Genomic DNA, 16,909 nt, shown 5'->3' with positions numbered 1-16,909 from the left:
GTTGCTTGAATCAAGGTGCGGGACCTTCATATTACCAGATCAACTAACTGAAGCTTCTCAGAAAGGGAGTTTGTCGTCCTCAGAATTGCTTCCACATAGAGCAACTGGAATATAACTGTGAAAGATTCCATTTTTCTCTGGAGCCCAGCTGCTTCTGCTCGAGCTTCACTATCACCTCCCTCGCTGACTGCAGACAGTAGAGCCAGAACACATTCATATCAGAGTCTTATCTTCAATATTGATCGTTACCAGTATGACCATCTTGTCGCAGTACTTCTTTCTAATTCCAGGACTGGAAGTTGAGTAGCCTTTTGGGACTCGACAAAAAGCTGATGGCTGGTGTTGCTGTTGGAAATGAACGTGTACAGATTTTGGACTAACGAAAAAAAAGAGTCAACAGTCCCAACACCTTCAACGCAGTTTGCAATGACCAAATTTAGTCTATGCGTATGGCAATGAATATATATTGCTTGTGGCGCTTTCGCTCTGAGTCGCGCTTGAACACCAGAGAAGGGCCCTCTCATCACGCTTGCTCCGTCGTAGCATTGAGCAACACAATAGTTCCAGTCGAGACCAAGTTTTGCCACTGTGTCTTGAATGAAGCTGGCTAAATTCTCAGCATCCAGGCTTTTCATATAGTAGCATCCTATCGGTCTTTCTCTTACTTTTCCCTCGTCAAAGTACCTCAGAAGAATGGCGAGCAGTTCTTTCTTCGAATTATCTTTTGTCTCATCAACAAGAACAGCAGAGTTTTTGGCACGCTTAACTTCTTGCACTATTGTAGACCGAAACCTAGATCTGATAACTGAAATTAGATCGTTCTGGTATCCGTGGGACGTATAGTGGCCGTATCGTCTTTGTAGCTTGTTGAAAAGCGTGGGGGAATACTCGGCTTGAAGATTGCAAGTTTCGACGAAATGTCCTTTGTTTGCCGAAGATTCAGTCTCATCGTGGCCATGAAAGGCTGTACCCAGTCGCCCCTGTAGGGCCGTTACTTTCAGTAAAGTCTTTACGTGTTCCCTGTTTTCATTCATCTCCTTATTCCTGTCTGTTGACAAAACAGATGCGATGGGTTGCATCTCCTTGGCTTGTATAGCTTTGAACTTCGTCCACGAAACTGCACTGTCCCTGTGGTGGTCACTTTTCGCATGCTCTTCTAGAACACTTGAGATGTCCTTCTATCTTTTAACGCCGGTCTCGATGAAAGGCCTCGTCCTGTATATCTGTCCCCGATGGGTTGACGTGCCGCCAAAGTGTCTGCAGCAGAAACAGAAAACCGAATTTTCCTTAACTGAGTACTCAAGCCAAGGATGCTTTCCATAATACGAAATATTAAATGACCGTCTTAGCTTGCCGTTTTCTGAAGCCAGTGTAGGGTACCGTAGCAGCAGTGGTTGACATGGATGGTCGTGGGAGGATGAAGAAATATCAGTAGGACCACTTGAACGATGGTGCTCTTCATCTCGAGTCGTATCTCGTCCAGATTGTGCCTCTTGAGCAGTGACAGGCGCAGTGTCTCTTTGAGTCGTCTCGCTTTCTACTAGCTCCGTCTGACCGACCACCACGTCTTTCGAAGGACCCGAAGTGACGGCAATGAATTGTTCAGGTGTTGAGTCAGGCAGCTGAAAGATATACCCAAAGGTTAAAAGCCACTTTTGCACTTTGAAGCACTATTGAACTCATTTTCAACATTTAAACAAATACTTGGTTTTAGTATGTTAAGTACAAACTGCGTAGCAGTTTCCGCTTTCGGCACAGCAGTTCGGGAAAAATAGTGCTAGAACTCCTCCATGTTGTGACAGTTTACTAAAGTATATCGAACTTCGGAAAAAAACCAGCAAATTTCAGCAAAGCCAAAGAGGGTGTTTTTCGGATGATTATACATGCGTTGATCCTCTTCTACCCGTAAAGGCAATAATAGAAACTTTGGGCTTAATGCAATAGCAACCCAAATCGCAAAAAGCCTTTGCAGTAGTCCTTGAATGAATGATTCGGATGTCATGACAGATCACAAATAAGCTAAAGGCGCGTTCGATTTGCTGTAGTTTCAGTTACGTCCTGCTCCGTTGTAGGCTTATTTGTATTCTTTCTGCGACGTTCTCCTATTGAGCTTGAAGAACTACCGATAATGTGACCGCCAAACAGATTCATAATTTTGGACCAAATGGAGAAACATGAAGCGTGACTACAGCAAATCGAATGCGCTTCATATCACCAGTCGGCATTGTAGCAAATCGAATGATATAAGCACTGCCATACTGTGTGGTTCAATCAATAAAAGAAAAGAAAGAAAAGAAAAACAACGAGAATCTTTGGCTTATTCCCCTCAACCCATGTAGCATTGTTATCCATAAAATTAACAGCACTGCCAAACTGTGTGGTTACATCAATAAAAAAAAGAAAGAAAAAAACGAGAATCTTTGGCTTATGCCCCTCAAACCATGTAGTATTGTTATCCATAAAATTAACAGTGCTTTGTAGAAGAAAAAAGAACAAAACAAAACAACATAGAGGTAATCTTAATCAAACAGTTCGTGGTAACGAACTGTAAGTAAGGAGCGATCCGGCTCAATGGTAACCAAAACTCTAGAAAACGGGTTTTAGATACCAATAGATACATCAAAAGAATCAGATTTCGATTTTGATTTCAAATATATAAGTTTCATCAAATTTTGTCCTACCTATCAAAAGCTACGCACCTGAGAATATTTGGCTGATTTTCAAAAAAGGGCGGAAAGAACCCCTAAAAGCTAAAGAACCTTAATGAAAATCACACCATCATATTCAGCGTATCAGAGAACCCTACTGTAGAGGTTTCAAGGTCCTATCTACAAAAATGTGGAATTTTGCATTTTTTGCCAGAAGAAAGATCACGTTTGCGTGTTTGAGAAAATTAACGGATTTTTTAAAGAGGGGGGAAATATCCTCTACAAGTGAAAGAATTTTAATGAAAATCACACCGTCAGATTCAGCGTATCAGAAAACCCTATTACATAGGTTTCAAGGTCATGAATGCAAAAAACTGCAACTTTGTATTTTTGCCAGAAGAAAAATATACGAATATAGAAGTTAGTTACGTAAGTTAATTTGTAAATTACGTCATAACCAAATTTAGAGACATCCATTTAGCAAAAGAAAAGTAAAATTTTTATGCAAATTTTGTTTACTTATTCAATGACGGTGAGCCAAAATAAAAGCTGCATTAACTAAAAAACGATCAGAAATTAAATTAAAAAAAACAAGTATTTAAACTGAAAGTAAGCAGCGACATTAAAACTTATAACGAACATAAATTATTCCATATATGAAAGGGGCTGCCCCCTCCTCAACCCCTCACTCTTTACGCTAAAGTTTGACTCTGTCTCACAACTTTGTTTTTTTAAAACAATAAAAAACTTTGGCGTAAAGTGCGAGGGGCTCAGGAGGGGGCATCCCCATTCATATACGGAATAATTTCTGTTCATTTTAATTTTTAATGTCGCTCCTTACTTTCAGTTTAAAAAACTTGTTTTATTTATTTAATTTATTGGAAACCAGGTCTACTGCATATCCAGTGTTATTTTGTATTTATTATTTTCCAGTAAAAGGCTAGTTAGTTTTAAAGATAACTATACTGCAGTGGTTGAGGGGCTATAATTTTTCTTTTATTAAAGAAGAATTAAATGACAGAAAAAAAGGAAAGATCTGAGAAGAAAACTAGAAAGTGGAAGAGGCTACCGAACTTCTGAATTAGCTTTTTTGCAACAGTAAAAAAGAATTAGCTTTTTTTAGCGCGATAGGGAGTTCCCAAAGGGACCAAGCTGGTCAACTGATAATTCCTTTGAGGTGATTTTCGGCGTTTTCCTAGCAGGTTTGCTGGAACATTTTGAGGGATTGTCCTTTCCTGAACTTTAAGAAGAAAATTTACTCCGATTAATAGAAAAAATAAAAAATAGGCTTTTCGATGATATATGTTTCATTGAAACTGAACATCTCTATCTCCGGGACCAACCGCGAGAAGTTATTTGGTTTTTCAAAGATTTCCGGGAAAGTAGGTGTCGGCTTTTAGTTTTTGTCGATTATTTGAATCTCTTATCCAAGCTCTACAAGCCAGGGCAAGACTGCCCAATCAATTCTAAATAGTTTGGCCATACAAACTAAAAAAGTCTATAATTGGCGAGATAGGGTTAACATTTAAGGTACCGCAGCCCATAAATACAATATAAACTACCCTGTGGGTTTCATAATATTAACTTTGTTCAACAATTTCTAATAAAAAAGAAACGACTTAATAAAACACAAATACTGTAGGTTACTTACTTGTCGAGCCGGTTCACTTGGATTTTGCTTCTTAATCCATCTGTTCAGAGAAACTTGCTTTTCTGCTTCTTTCTCCTTCTTCAATGCTGCCAATTTACGCTTTTGAGCTCCTGACAAACTCATTAATTCTCAATGGCTCCTCAGCTGCTGATATTAGATAGTAAACTGGCAAACTGGGCGAATAATACATGGGTTATATATGGATGGTCTTACGGTTTTAAACAAATTCATTCATTTAAACTGATATTTATAATTTCCCGAATTTCCTTTTTGCCACTTCCGACAAAGATTCCGCTCCCGACAAAGATTCCACTCCCGACAAAGCTGCCGCTTCTAAAAACTATTGCACCCTTCCATTCTATAAGACATTATAGGATTACAATTCAATGGAATCAAAACCAAAATACTTGGCCGGCACGGAAAACTTAAGCCTCCAAAAATAAGTAGAAAGTAAGTAGATAAGTAGATTTAATATTTGGAAGTAGAATTTTCCAAAAATAAGTATTCTGCTACCAAAATAAGTAGAAGTGGAAACAGTGCTCATGATAGCACATAAGAAAGATGTTGAATCAATAAAATCAGAAACTGATCTGTCACTTCAACCCTTGCACGACCCAGTTGCACTATTAATCTCACTATTATCTAAGTTAATCTACATATATATGTAGCAGTTTCAAAATTTTGACTTATTATTAATTTTGTTCCTGTATATTTTATAAAAGAAAAAAAAAACCTTTTTGGGAGGAAGCTTGGGCCCCCCAGAAAAATTAGGGTGTGCAATTGCCCACCCCTGACCCCCCCCCCCCCCAAAAGGTGCCCCTGAGCATAGTATAGAATAGTAGTGTATTTAATATACAAAAATCCGCAAAGCCATGGCATTGTAGATAGATATAAACAGTAGAATCATTCCCTATCTCAAACATTAGATAAAGCCGCACCAAGATGCAACTGCTCCGGAGAACATATAAACAAGCATTAACATAAGTGACATTAGATTTTTTTTTTCATGGGTAGGCACGCGTGCGGCAGAGGAAAATAGTTGGTATTGCTGTAATAATACAAAAGGTAAAAACAAAGAACGAATTTATAAGGATAATCGAGGTAAAAATAAGTTTTGTTTGAACAACGCCATAACGTGATGACTTTTGATTAGGAAATTCGGCGCTTACTATTGGTATTTTAGTTCTTGTCAATTTTTTCTCAAAGGAAAATCATGTGGTTGGCATGAATGCAGACTCACAGCTAAATTTACTTTAGTCACTTCCTTTTTTCAAAATGTTTATTGATATTGGTTATATTTTTATTGTATGTAGTACTGAGGAGCCCATTAAGGAGATGATCAAATACTAGTTTTCTGTTGTTGTTTTTTTTCGTCTTTATTCAAAAAAGGACATAGTCAACTGTTTAAACTACTAAAATTAAATAATTCTTTGATAGTTTATTTTTCTTGATAGGAATTTCAGTCCATTTTTAAATTCTTAAATTTCACTTCGTAATATGCTCGTGTGCGTAAAAAATATCGCACAAATTGTTCAAGGGGGAAGTCCTTGCAGCCAGTTTCCCAAATCTGGTCCTTGCACTCAAGTCAAATTCAATGGATTAATTCTGGTTCCCAACAAGAATTTCTGTAATAGTTGAGAAAACAAGAACTGAATATAAAGAATCAAAGAAAAGAACTCAACCCTTCCCCTCCTTTCTCCAGAAAATAAAATTTTCGAAATACGCATGATAATTAAGATACAGCAAATTATGTAAGCAAGTTCATTGATGGATATAGTGATGGGTCATACCCCCTCCCTCTGGCTCCAAACATGCCCTGGACAAAAAAAAGTTTGAGCAACAGATAATAAACTTGATAAACAGAATATTTAAATAATTTTAAATACTCTTAACACAATTCTGACATATTCCAAGTTTAATATCAAACTTGTACGTAACCTAAAACTGGAAAGATCAAACAGTTCGTGGGAATGATCTGTTAGTAAGGAGCGACGTGGCTCAATAGCAACCGAAACTCTAAAAAACGGAATTTTAATACCAATAAAAAGATAAAAAGAATTGCCTTATTATGCTGATTCAAAATATATAAGTTTCATTAAATTTAGTGGTACCCTCAAAGGCTGCGAACCTGAGAAAATTTGCCTTGTTTTTGAAAAAGGGGGAAAACATCCCTAAAAAGTCAAAGCATCTTACTGAAAATCATGCCATCATATTCAACGTACCATAGAACCTTATTGTAGAGGGTCCAATCTCCTAACTGCAAAAATGTGAAATTTTCCATTTTTTGTCAGAAGAAAGATTACGGATGCGTGTTTATTTGTTTGTTTTTTGTTTTTTCTAAGGGTAATCGTATCGACCCAGTGGTCCTAGAATGTTGGGAGAGGACTCATTTGAACGAAAATTAAAAGTCCCAGTGCCCTTTTATGTGATCATTAAGGTTCGAGGGCAACTAGGCCCCCTCCCTCGTCCCTTTTTGCTTAAAATCATCAGATCAAAATTTTGCGATAGCCTTTTTGTTCTTCATGGTTGAAAAACCCAATAACGATGCCTTTGGATATAACATGACCACCCCATACCCCAGGGGGAAATTTCCTTAAGTTATAAAATTCACCCGGTATTTACGCATAGTATTTGCTATTAGGAATATGCATATATTTTCGGGGAGGGGGGGATTTTCTTCTGGGAAATTTGTCAACGGGAAGGAAAGTTTCCAGGGGGTCGAGTTTTTCAGGGGAAATTTTTTAGTGGGGGAATTTGCCATAATTGCTGTACAAAATTGTTTTTATGTCTTGGTTTGTCTTTTCCGTCTCAATTTTACGCGCGGAGATTGTACGGGGTAAATTTTTACTGGGATTGAATTGTCTAGAGGATATTTCTCTGGAAAAGGGTATTTCACCGTGGAAGCGTAGCCAGATTTCCAAACATTATTTAAAACACGATCAGAAATTAAATAAAAAAACAAGTTTTTTCAACTGAAAGTAAGGAACAGCATTAAAACTTAAAAGGAATAGAACGCATATGAAGAGTGTGGCCCCCTCCTCAGCACCTCGCTCTTCACGCTTAAGTTTAAATTCAGTCCCGATTCTGGAAGAAAGACTCCTGAAACACAAGGACCTTTTAATAAGAACAGTAAGAAGCTTTTTCAAAAGTACTAAAAACATTTACGTAAAAAGCGAGGTGTTGAAGAGGGGGAAACCCCCTTCATATATGTAGTACTTTCTGTTTTTTAAGCTCCTTACTTTCAGTTGAAAAACTTGTTGTTTTTGTTTAATACTGAAAACAATTAATGAGTCATTAATTAATGAGTCAGGATTAAATTAATGAGTCATTAAAAACTGATTTCTGAAGAGAAGTTATCCGTAATTTGCAAGTTCGTGGCAGAATGTTTGCAATAACAATAACAACAAGCATTACTTTACATTCTTTTGATAATACAAATACAATTCTTTTGATGTCCTTCAATTTTCTGAAAACTCACTAAGAACTTCACGATAAACAGTTCTTAACAGACGTTTGGTATTTTAATGATTAGGACTATTCCACCAGTTATTAGAAGAAAAACAAAGGTTCTACATGAAATTTCGAAGGACATTTTTATGGCCCAAAAGAGAGTATAAAGGAGGAAAAATACAAGGGAATATTTTTCCTTACCAAAAAAAAAAAATAAAATAATGGTCTATTTCGAAATATTACTATCTAAAACCACAGATTATTATGAAATCTAATAGATAATCTGTGCTAAAACTAATAGGTTGCCTCTTTGTGGTAGAACATTTTGTGGCAAATTTCAACTAGTCCCGCCACTTCGTAGATCCCTCTCCCACTATTTATGAAATTTTGGCTATTTTCCTGTTGTAGTGTTGATTAGAAGTTAGCACTAGAAATTTTCGTATTTGCTAAAATTCGATCTAAACCCCTTTAAGAAATCCTGGATGGGCCACTCAGTTAAGTCATACCTGTGAGATGGGACAGCAGCGAACCACTTCACCGGCTCACCACATTTCTTTCTGATTTGACAAATATGAATAACACAAATTCGCACAATTATTCAATGACTGACAAATATACACTGGATAGTTGATGGGAGATTAAGGGGGAGGAGCTTTTTATACGTGCTGAGACTGTAGTTGATAAATATTAGTGATTATAAATCAATCAATTTTACTGAAAATAAGACCATCAGATTCAGCGTATCAGAAAACTGTAATGTCGAGGTTTCGATCTCCTATTAATCAATCAATCAATCAATCATTTATTACCCACAACTACAAGACAACAAGTAGTACAAGTGGCTTATAATCATCATAATAAAAAAGAAAAACAAAAAAGAACTCATCAAACACTAGCAATTAAATTAAACTAAGAAAAGAACTGTAAAAGACCGTGGTCAGGGCCAATATTACAAAATGCATCTGCAGAAATCTTTTTGTGTAGGTCACCAAGCTTTTGAGTTACATCCGTAACATAGAATTTTTAACTAGATACCGATTTCTAGTCCATGCCAGCAGAGAAAGAAGAAAATTTGCAAAATTTGCAATATTTAACTTTAATCTTTTTTAAATCCTTTAGCTTAAGAACAGAATGAACACCCGAAAAATAAAGCACAGAATGATCAGAAAAAGTCAAGAATAAGTGCCCAAGAGCTCTTGTGTTATATTTTCCACGGTTTGCTACAATTTTTGAATAACTGAACTGAATTTTTCTTACTGAATCAGCAACGATCTGTTTAAGAAAGAGAGCTAGAGAATTAGAAACAGTAATACCAAGCCAGCGAAAGGAAGAGACAGAAAGTACAGAAAATTCATTGCATACCAGAGGAGTAGACGAAGACAGATTATAAGATAAAAATTCACACTTGTCAAGATTCAGGGATAGACCAATATTTAGGAAAGACTGAGAAACTAAGGAAACCATTGCAGAAAGAGCAGACTTAGTACGACTAATCAACAGAATGTCATCAGCATACGCAATGTAAGAAATATCAGTAGAACCAGAAAAATAAGTGCCTGAGATCTTTTCCAGAACAGTAGAAATACAAATTTTAAAAAGGGTTGGTGATAAAACACCTCCCTGCCTAACACCACGAAGCACTTTAATAGTTGTTTCTGGAGAAGATTTCAGGCGGAGGTAAGCATTAGAATACCAAAACCGCAGAAGGTAAATAAACGAGAAATTAACACCCAAAGAATCCAAAAAAAACAAAAGCTGGTTGTGAACAACAGAATCAAAAACCTTTGAAATATCAAGTGTACAGAGATATACGCTTTTACCCTTAGAAGAATTAGAAAGTAGAATTGAAGAAAGGACACGATGACAATGTTGGCACCCCGCACCAGGTTTGAAACCAAGTTGATTTTCACCAAAGAAAGAAATATTTCGAGTTAAATTAGATAAAAGAATATACTCGAAGACCTTGCTAATATTGCAAGAAAATGAAACTGGACGGTAAGAAGAGCAATCTGTTGGCGGTTTACCTCTTTTTAAAATTGAAGTCACGCTGCCACACAAAAAGCTTTCCGGGACGACAGAAGATGCCAAGCACATCTGAAACAAAAGCACAAGATGTGACACAAGTTCAGCACACGGGGGAGTTAGATACATTTTAGAGATACCATCATCATCAAAAGACTTCGATTTAAGATGATTCAAAGCATTCAAAACTTCACAACGCGATATAGGAAAAACAAAACGCTGACTTAGAAATCTAAGGACAATTTTAACAAACGCTTCACCAAACTTTCTATTAACAGAATAATTCAAAACGGATAAAATCTTCGATTTATATGCATGCCAAGAGCTTAGTGGAATAAGCAATACTACTTACATCAGAATCGTCTGTTTTACTTGAATTAATTGCTTTCCTCCAATCTTTTGGCGAAGATGGAAAATCAAGCCCTCGGTATTGGACACTTTTTAGATACTTCTTAAATTGTTATTTAGTTTTCTGTTTAATAAGAAAAACATTACCAGACCTAGGCCAACCACAATCTGTCCAAATTTTTAGCCAAAATTTAGCTCTATTTTTACAGGCCTTAAGGTTAGGGTCAAGTGACCAAAGAAGCTTTTGAGTTTTCTTTCGGATTTGCTTTACTGGGACAGAAATTTTTTCAGCTTCTTTCATAGCAGAGAGGATAGAATGATAATATCGGTCTATTTCATATTTAGCATAAATAAAATTCTGACTACACTGCAAAAGCTGATAAGGAACATAAATCGTACTTAGAAGTGAAGCCAATGTTATAAGATAAACAGAAAAATTTGCATCATTCCAATCAGGCTTATAAAACCATTTAGAACGTACACCACAACTCTTGGACATACTCCCAGAACAAACAACAGACTTTGATAAACAAAAAGACAGCGGAAGGTGATCAAGATCATTCTCGTCAAAATGAATCGTAACTGGCGAGCAGACAAGAGCTGCAGAACAAATAACGTGATCAATGTCTGATTTAATACCTGAATGGTGAATATGCGTATAATCATGGGACTTCCGAACAATTTTATAAGCCGGGAGAAAATCAAAAAGCTGACCATTCCTTACATTATCAGAAACAAGATCGGTAATAAAATCACCAGCAATAACAAAATGCAACCCGTTATTCGATATCTTTTGAATTAAAGTTTTAAGACCATTACAAGCACAAGAGAAATTCTGAAGTGAACGAATGGAATAATCATTATATGGCAGATACACATTAATTAATACAATATTACCAAGACGCACCGCAAGAAAAGTGTCATCTGACTGGAAAAGCACAGGACTCGCACCAGAAATATTTTTCTTAAAAACACAAGCTAAGCCACAAGAGGGCGGCCGCGCGTAATTTTTGCTGAACGCACAAAAACAACGTGGTCACTGCTTCGTCTCAGAAAATTTTCACTAAAGGCAGTCAGTGAATGTTGTTGGAGACAAAGAACGTCGTAATTAACATACAAACCATCAATAAAAAGGTCCTTGCTTCTCGTTCTATTATTATTAAATGAGACTGCACTTATCTCCGGATTCATTTCTGAGAATAGACCTTATCAGTGATCTTCTTAATCACAGGGCATCGTAGGCTGTAAGAAGGATGAGATCCCCCATAATTGGCACATTTCGGAGATTCCATACAACGATCATTGTTCGTAGATAAATGCGGTCCAGCACAACAAGCTCACTTGGGAGTGCTACTAGTACATGCACGTTCCATGTGCCCAGGGGAACGACACTTGAAGGAACACTTTGGAAATTGCTTGAACTCATAAACACGGAAGTTTTCATACCCAATCTTCACACCGTTTCGCAGAAATGATCCTTTAGTAATCGCATCTGCAAATTCATGCTTAACCGATTTGCTTGTTCCAAATCGACTAGACGCGATTATGCCAAACTGGTTCCATAGCATCTCAAGGTCAAAATTAGACGGGACTTCTAGAATAACACCAGTGTATTTTTTAGATAAAACTTTCACACTAGAACCAGGTAGAACTTCCTTTGCTGATTTGCAAAAATCTTCAGCTGCAGATTTCTCAATATTCACTGTCCACCGGTTTTTGGTCGCTCGCACTCTGGACACCAGCTGATGACCAGAAATTGAGTCTATTACTGATTTTCACTTTAGCGGGTCACCATGCTCTGGCGAGGGATCGGAGATCAAAATTTTAGTATACATATCACACGCAGCAGGTTGGCTAATCACAGGTATTTGAGGAAAGTTCAGATTGTACGAATCAATCTTGGCAGAAACTAGCGAAATCGCTTTCTCAAGGCTCGTAAGCTTGGCTGTGACGTGTGTAAACGCTGTAGCAGAGATAACAGGGACTTCTGTTGGCCTTTTGATGATAAAACAAGGGAGCTGTTTTCCATCAGCCTCACATTTTTTCATAAAGTCGATAATATCTTGTAGGTGACTAAGAATTGCATTAGTGCCCCTTCTGACAGGTGGATCATTTTCATTCACAAAACTCCATACCTTTGGTTTCTCTGACTTAACAGTTTACAAATATGTAAAAAAGTCCAATCCTTTCCGTAAAATAACGTCTTCATCAACACCACTTAAATTTTCAAAAACAAAGTTCAACAGCGGTGAATACAAAAGCTCGGAAACGGTCATCTTGATATAAATTCACTTCAAAAATAATTTAAACCAACACACGCGAAATACACGTGATGGTCAGGCGACGAGCGCTGAATAATAGTAAATTAAGCTTCATTCAAGATAAACTTGCCACACACGTTTGTTTATAATCCAGGAGAAAGCTTTTTTTTTGTCTGCATTGATATAATCCTTTGCAATAGGTTTGAATCCAAAACAGGTCTTTTTACCATGAACTCTGAATGGTCTTTTAACCCTACTGGTTAAAATTATTTACAATGAGCCATGGCCACAAAAAAAAAGAGCAACATATACATGCAATGAAATTATTAAATTTAAGCTTCCGATCAAAACGATTAAAGCGCAGAAAACCATTCAAAAAGTCAACAAACAAATAAAGTCATACAAAGTCATCCATCACATATACCGACACGAATAAACCACGCCAAACATTTTTTACACCCAAGACTCATCCACTCAAAAAATTCTCTTTCTCAAAACACTTAACACTTTACTCTTCATTCTAACCCTTCCCAAATATGTTTTTCTTTCCCAAAGTGACATAAAAGTACCTCTACAAGAAATTACTCACTTAATATCCACCCTAGATGAACCAGCTCTAAAAAATACCTATTCTTCCCAAGCCTCTTTTGCCCTAAAATACAAACCAAGAGAGTCAGACGTTCTGATATGGCACCCCCTCTTTTGAAATTTCCTGATCGACTAAAATAGGGTATATCTGTTTAGACCCCTCTCCCACTTAACTACCCCTACCATACCCTTTATTCAATTCACCCAATATTTCATACGAACCCAGAAGTATCCTAATCTGGTCCTTCCGCAAACATCTTCTTCGTCTAACAGAGACTCTACCAATGTTTTCCTCACTAACCTATGCTTCTCCATACTTACCTCTCTTTCCAAATACTTCACCATTTTGATTAGCATCCCGTTTCTCAACAAAAGTATTCTCAAATCACCTTTAATAACTATGCTATTAATGCTCTCACTTACAAATAACATCCTTCTGTAATACTTTAACTGTAATCTTTCTAATAACACCCTTTTAAAATCCCCAAACTTCTGCTCTATATTCTATTACCGACCTAATCTTAGTCTCAGACACCTGGTTTTATAACTATATTAACTTTTATAACTATATTATATAACTTTATAACTTTTATAACTATAAATATCCTTATAACCTACTGACCTTGAAGGGACGACTTAGAACCATTTTTATTATTCTATTCTGTTCCTTTTTTTTCAACTGAGTCTACATGCATACCCCACTCACCCTTTTTTATTAGCCTACACACCAGGTAAATAAACTCATCCACAACAGGCAAATTTTCCATCCCAAACTGAAACTCCTCTTTCTCCCCCTTCTCTTATCCCCCAAAGACAAAACTGCTGATTTTCTAACATTAAGAACTAACTTGTTCTCTCATTACTAATTGTTTTCTCTAAAACGTCCAAAAGCATCTATGGGCTTTTTGAAAAATAAGCCAAGAGAACATAGTCATTAGCAAACATTAGATAAAAAAAACTGCTTCAAATTAAGTTGTACAAATCAAGCTGGACTGGTAAAGGGCCCGGAATTTCTCAAACTAATACTCTTTGAAACAAAAATGATATTATCTTTTACCCTCTCTCAAATCGTGAAATAGATCTTGCAATAGTAAACGCAATTTTCCGCTTTTTCGGTACATTGAAACCTGATTTTTGGTTCAGATAGAGCAAAAATGCAAGTGAATACATATTCTGAAACAACTAATTAATGCCTTATGACCTTGCTTCGTTAAGGGGGGACACCAGTCCAAAGCCGTTTTGGCCGATTCGAGCCCTTTTCCTGGTCGGCAAAAAGGCTCAAACACAAAGGTATCAGATTTCACACAGACTTGAGTAAACAAACTCGAAGAGGGCGACTTCCAGGGGTTCCTTACGCTTTATTCTACCAAGCGTGAAACTACCACAAATCAGCATCAATAAATAAATTAAACCCAAAACGAACAGAAATTACAATAAATAACCGAGTCAAACTCAAAACAAGCAGAAATTAACATAAATTGGGTTCAAAAACCCCTATGCCTTCCCAAGGCCAGAACAAAATTTGCTCTTTACTGAAAAAAATACACATGTTTTTACTTTTATAACTTTAATAAATCAAATAATATTAAAATTTTGATTACTAAATATCAGAATATGTATATTAAACTGAAAATGCACAATCGTTTGTATTGTTTTAGCCTCCAATCACTTTTGACTATTAAAAAGGGCACTAGCCCTCTCAATTTCCAATTGAATGAGCCCCTTTTTAAGTTTTACGACAACTTTATCTATAAGAACCTTATATACCCCCAGGGCATAACTTGTAACCTTTGCCCTTAGGGCTCTGGGGGTTTGTCATCCTTAAATACATAATTTCTAGAACTTTCAACTACGTTGAACAAAATGGATATTGAACAAAATGCTCAAACACAAAGGTATCAGATTTCACACAGACTTGAGTAAACAAACTCGAAGAGGGCGACTTCCAGGGGTTCCTTACGCTTTATGCTTTCACGGAGTGTAATAGGTAGGCGATTGAGTTAGGTGATTGAATGGTTAGGCGATTAAGTTAGGCGATTAATTATGGAATAAAATAGCTTTGGAAAACGACAAATGAATTACTAAATGTATACATCTATGATCCTACGCATGTCTCCTAATCCTGTCTGCCTTAAGTTTATCAGCTTATCTGAATTTGAGCCCGGCATAGATGACTTAAGAGTTCTCCTCTTTTTGATTAAAACCAGTGTATCCCGTCTATATTATGCCTATATTTGAAAAATCAACTAATTTTGTATTCTTTCACTGGCAAAAACGGTTCCCGTATTTCCATGCTTCTCGGCAACCTTCCATCAACTATTTCTGGCAATAACGCTTCAAAATAAAATTTTTGCAACTTCGGCAGCATCTTATTTTTCCAGAATTCCTTGTCACGGCCAATCTTCTCAGTATACATTTCTCCCTCCCCAAAAATATCTACGAAATATAAAAAATCTACGTCACAACATACCAACTGCATTTGAATTTGATAGTAATAGTCATGCGTTTTTTTAAGCTTGATTTCGCTTTCACCTTTCTTTTCAAGGCAAATATATTTTTGACGTGCCATCCACTCTGTCATCGTTCGTCCTTTTGCAGTCAGAGGACATTTTACCTACAAAAGAGCCCTCTCACCTGAAGGAAAAATCGCTATTCCGTCCGGACTGGCTCCTAGAAACACATACCTACCACATAAGCTATGGCAATTCCTTGTAGGCTACTAGCATTCATTAGAGGACCTAAAATAAACAAAGAAACTCACATGTGGCCAAGCACGAGCTTCTTGTAATTTTCAAGAAGATACGGCAGGTCAACAATCCAGCGCGAACCTATGAGCAGTTCCGATTGTAGATTTCGTCCAGAAGTGATAGTTTTCATCGGCTCAATTAGTTCGGTAGGGGGTTTGCAGAACTTGAACTTGATCCTTTTCCAAAACTTGACTCTTTTAGAATTGGGTCTAACACCAAATGCTGGAACAAATACTTAGGCAAACTTGCCCTACCTCTTGCACGGTAGGCTAACTTCAATTTTTCACGATGGGCCTGAACATTTGGCAAACCCAACCCACGCTTATTTCTCTTTTTCCCCATAGTTGTCAAACTTGATTGTTGAATTCACAATTTCCCAGTACATCCAACTTATTCACACAATTTGTCGAATGTCCTACTCTCAAGCTAACGCTTTCAAATTATACACACCAAATAAATCATTTCAAGAGCTAAAGCTTCACTAAATCAAAGTCCAACTGACCTCTTTTGAACAAAAGGAAGCGTTATCCCCCTCAGGATAATCTATGCGCCCACATCCGTTTGATTCCAAGTATTTTAGGCTCTTTGTCGGGTGATAAGCAATTTGAAACGCTGGTATGTAAAGTATTCGAAGGGACTGCACTCAGCAAGTGTTTTTTATAAAAATATGCTGCAAGGGCTTCAATAGAATATTTTTCGCTCCATTTTTAAGTACCAATTACGACAATATTGACTGCAGCGATCTTGCAGGCAAACCCAAAATAGGTTTTTGAGTTTTTTTGGGATTTCAGGAAAAATAGGTGTCGGCTTTAGCATTTTTCTAAATCAAAATGTTCACCTGATTCTATTCAATTAGAAAAGACTGAGACCACCTAACTGCCTCAACTATTAATGTCAGTCAAACTCAAAACGCTTACTATGGGAGAAATAGGAAAATCGCTTCAAGTATGGTCGCCCCTTAAATGGAATTCACATCCGCTCTTAGGGACAACTGAAGGAACTTTAGCACAGTTGGCACACCTTTTTCTCCTTGTACTCTTACTTTTGAATAGTTAGCGACCGATTTACTCACTGTCTCATTATCTTTACTCGCTGACATTTTAGCCACCGGGGCCAAGTGTAGCATGTTTGGCCAAAATTGTTGTTTTGTGATGGAAACGGGCACTTATTGAAGCACGATTAAATTGGTGATTC

At 36.9% G+C, this 16,909-nt stretch overlaps 1 protein-coding gene across 1 annotated transcript in view; it reads left to right on the top strand.

The window, feature by feature from the left end:
* The window catches only part of LOC148939225 (uncharacterized), a 329,493-nt gene that overhangs the window by 79,122 nt on the left and 233,462 nt on the right, over positions 1-16,909 (top strand). The gene's annotated exons all lie outside the window — the stretch shown is intronic.

Source organism: Artemia sp. Qi Xiang Cuo, chromosome 21 (genome assembly GCF_049724085.1).
Source record: "Artemia sp. Qi Xiang Cuo chromosome 21, ASM4972408v1, whole genome shotgun sequence".
In the NCBI taxonomy this organism is placed as follows: Eukaryota; Metazoa; Arthropoda; class Branchiopoda; order Anostraca; family Artemiidae; genus Artemia; species Artemia sp. Qi Xiang Cuo.
Note: the sequence above shows the minus strand (reverse complement) of the source record. Positions and strands in the feature narration are given on the sequence as shown.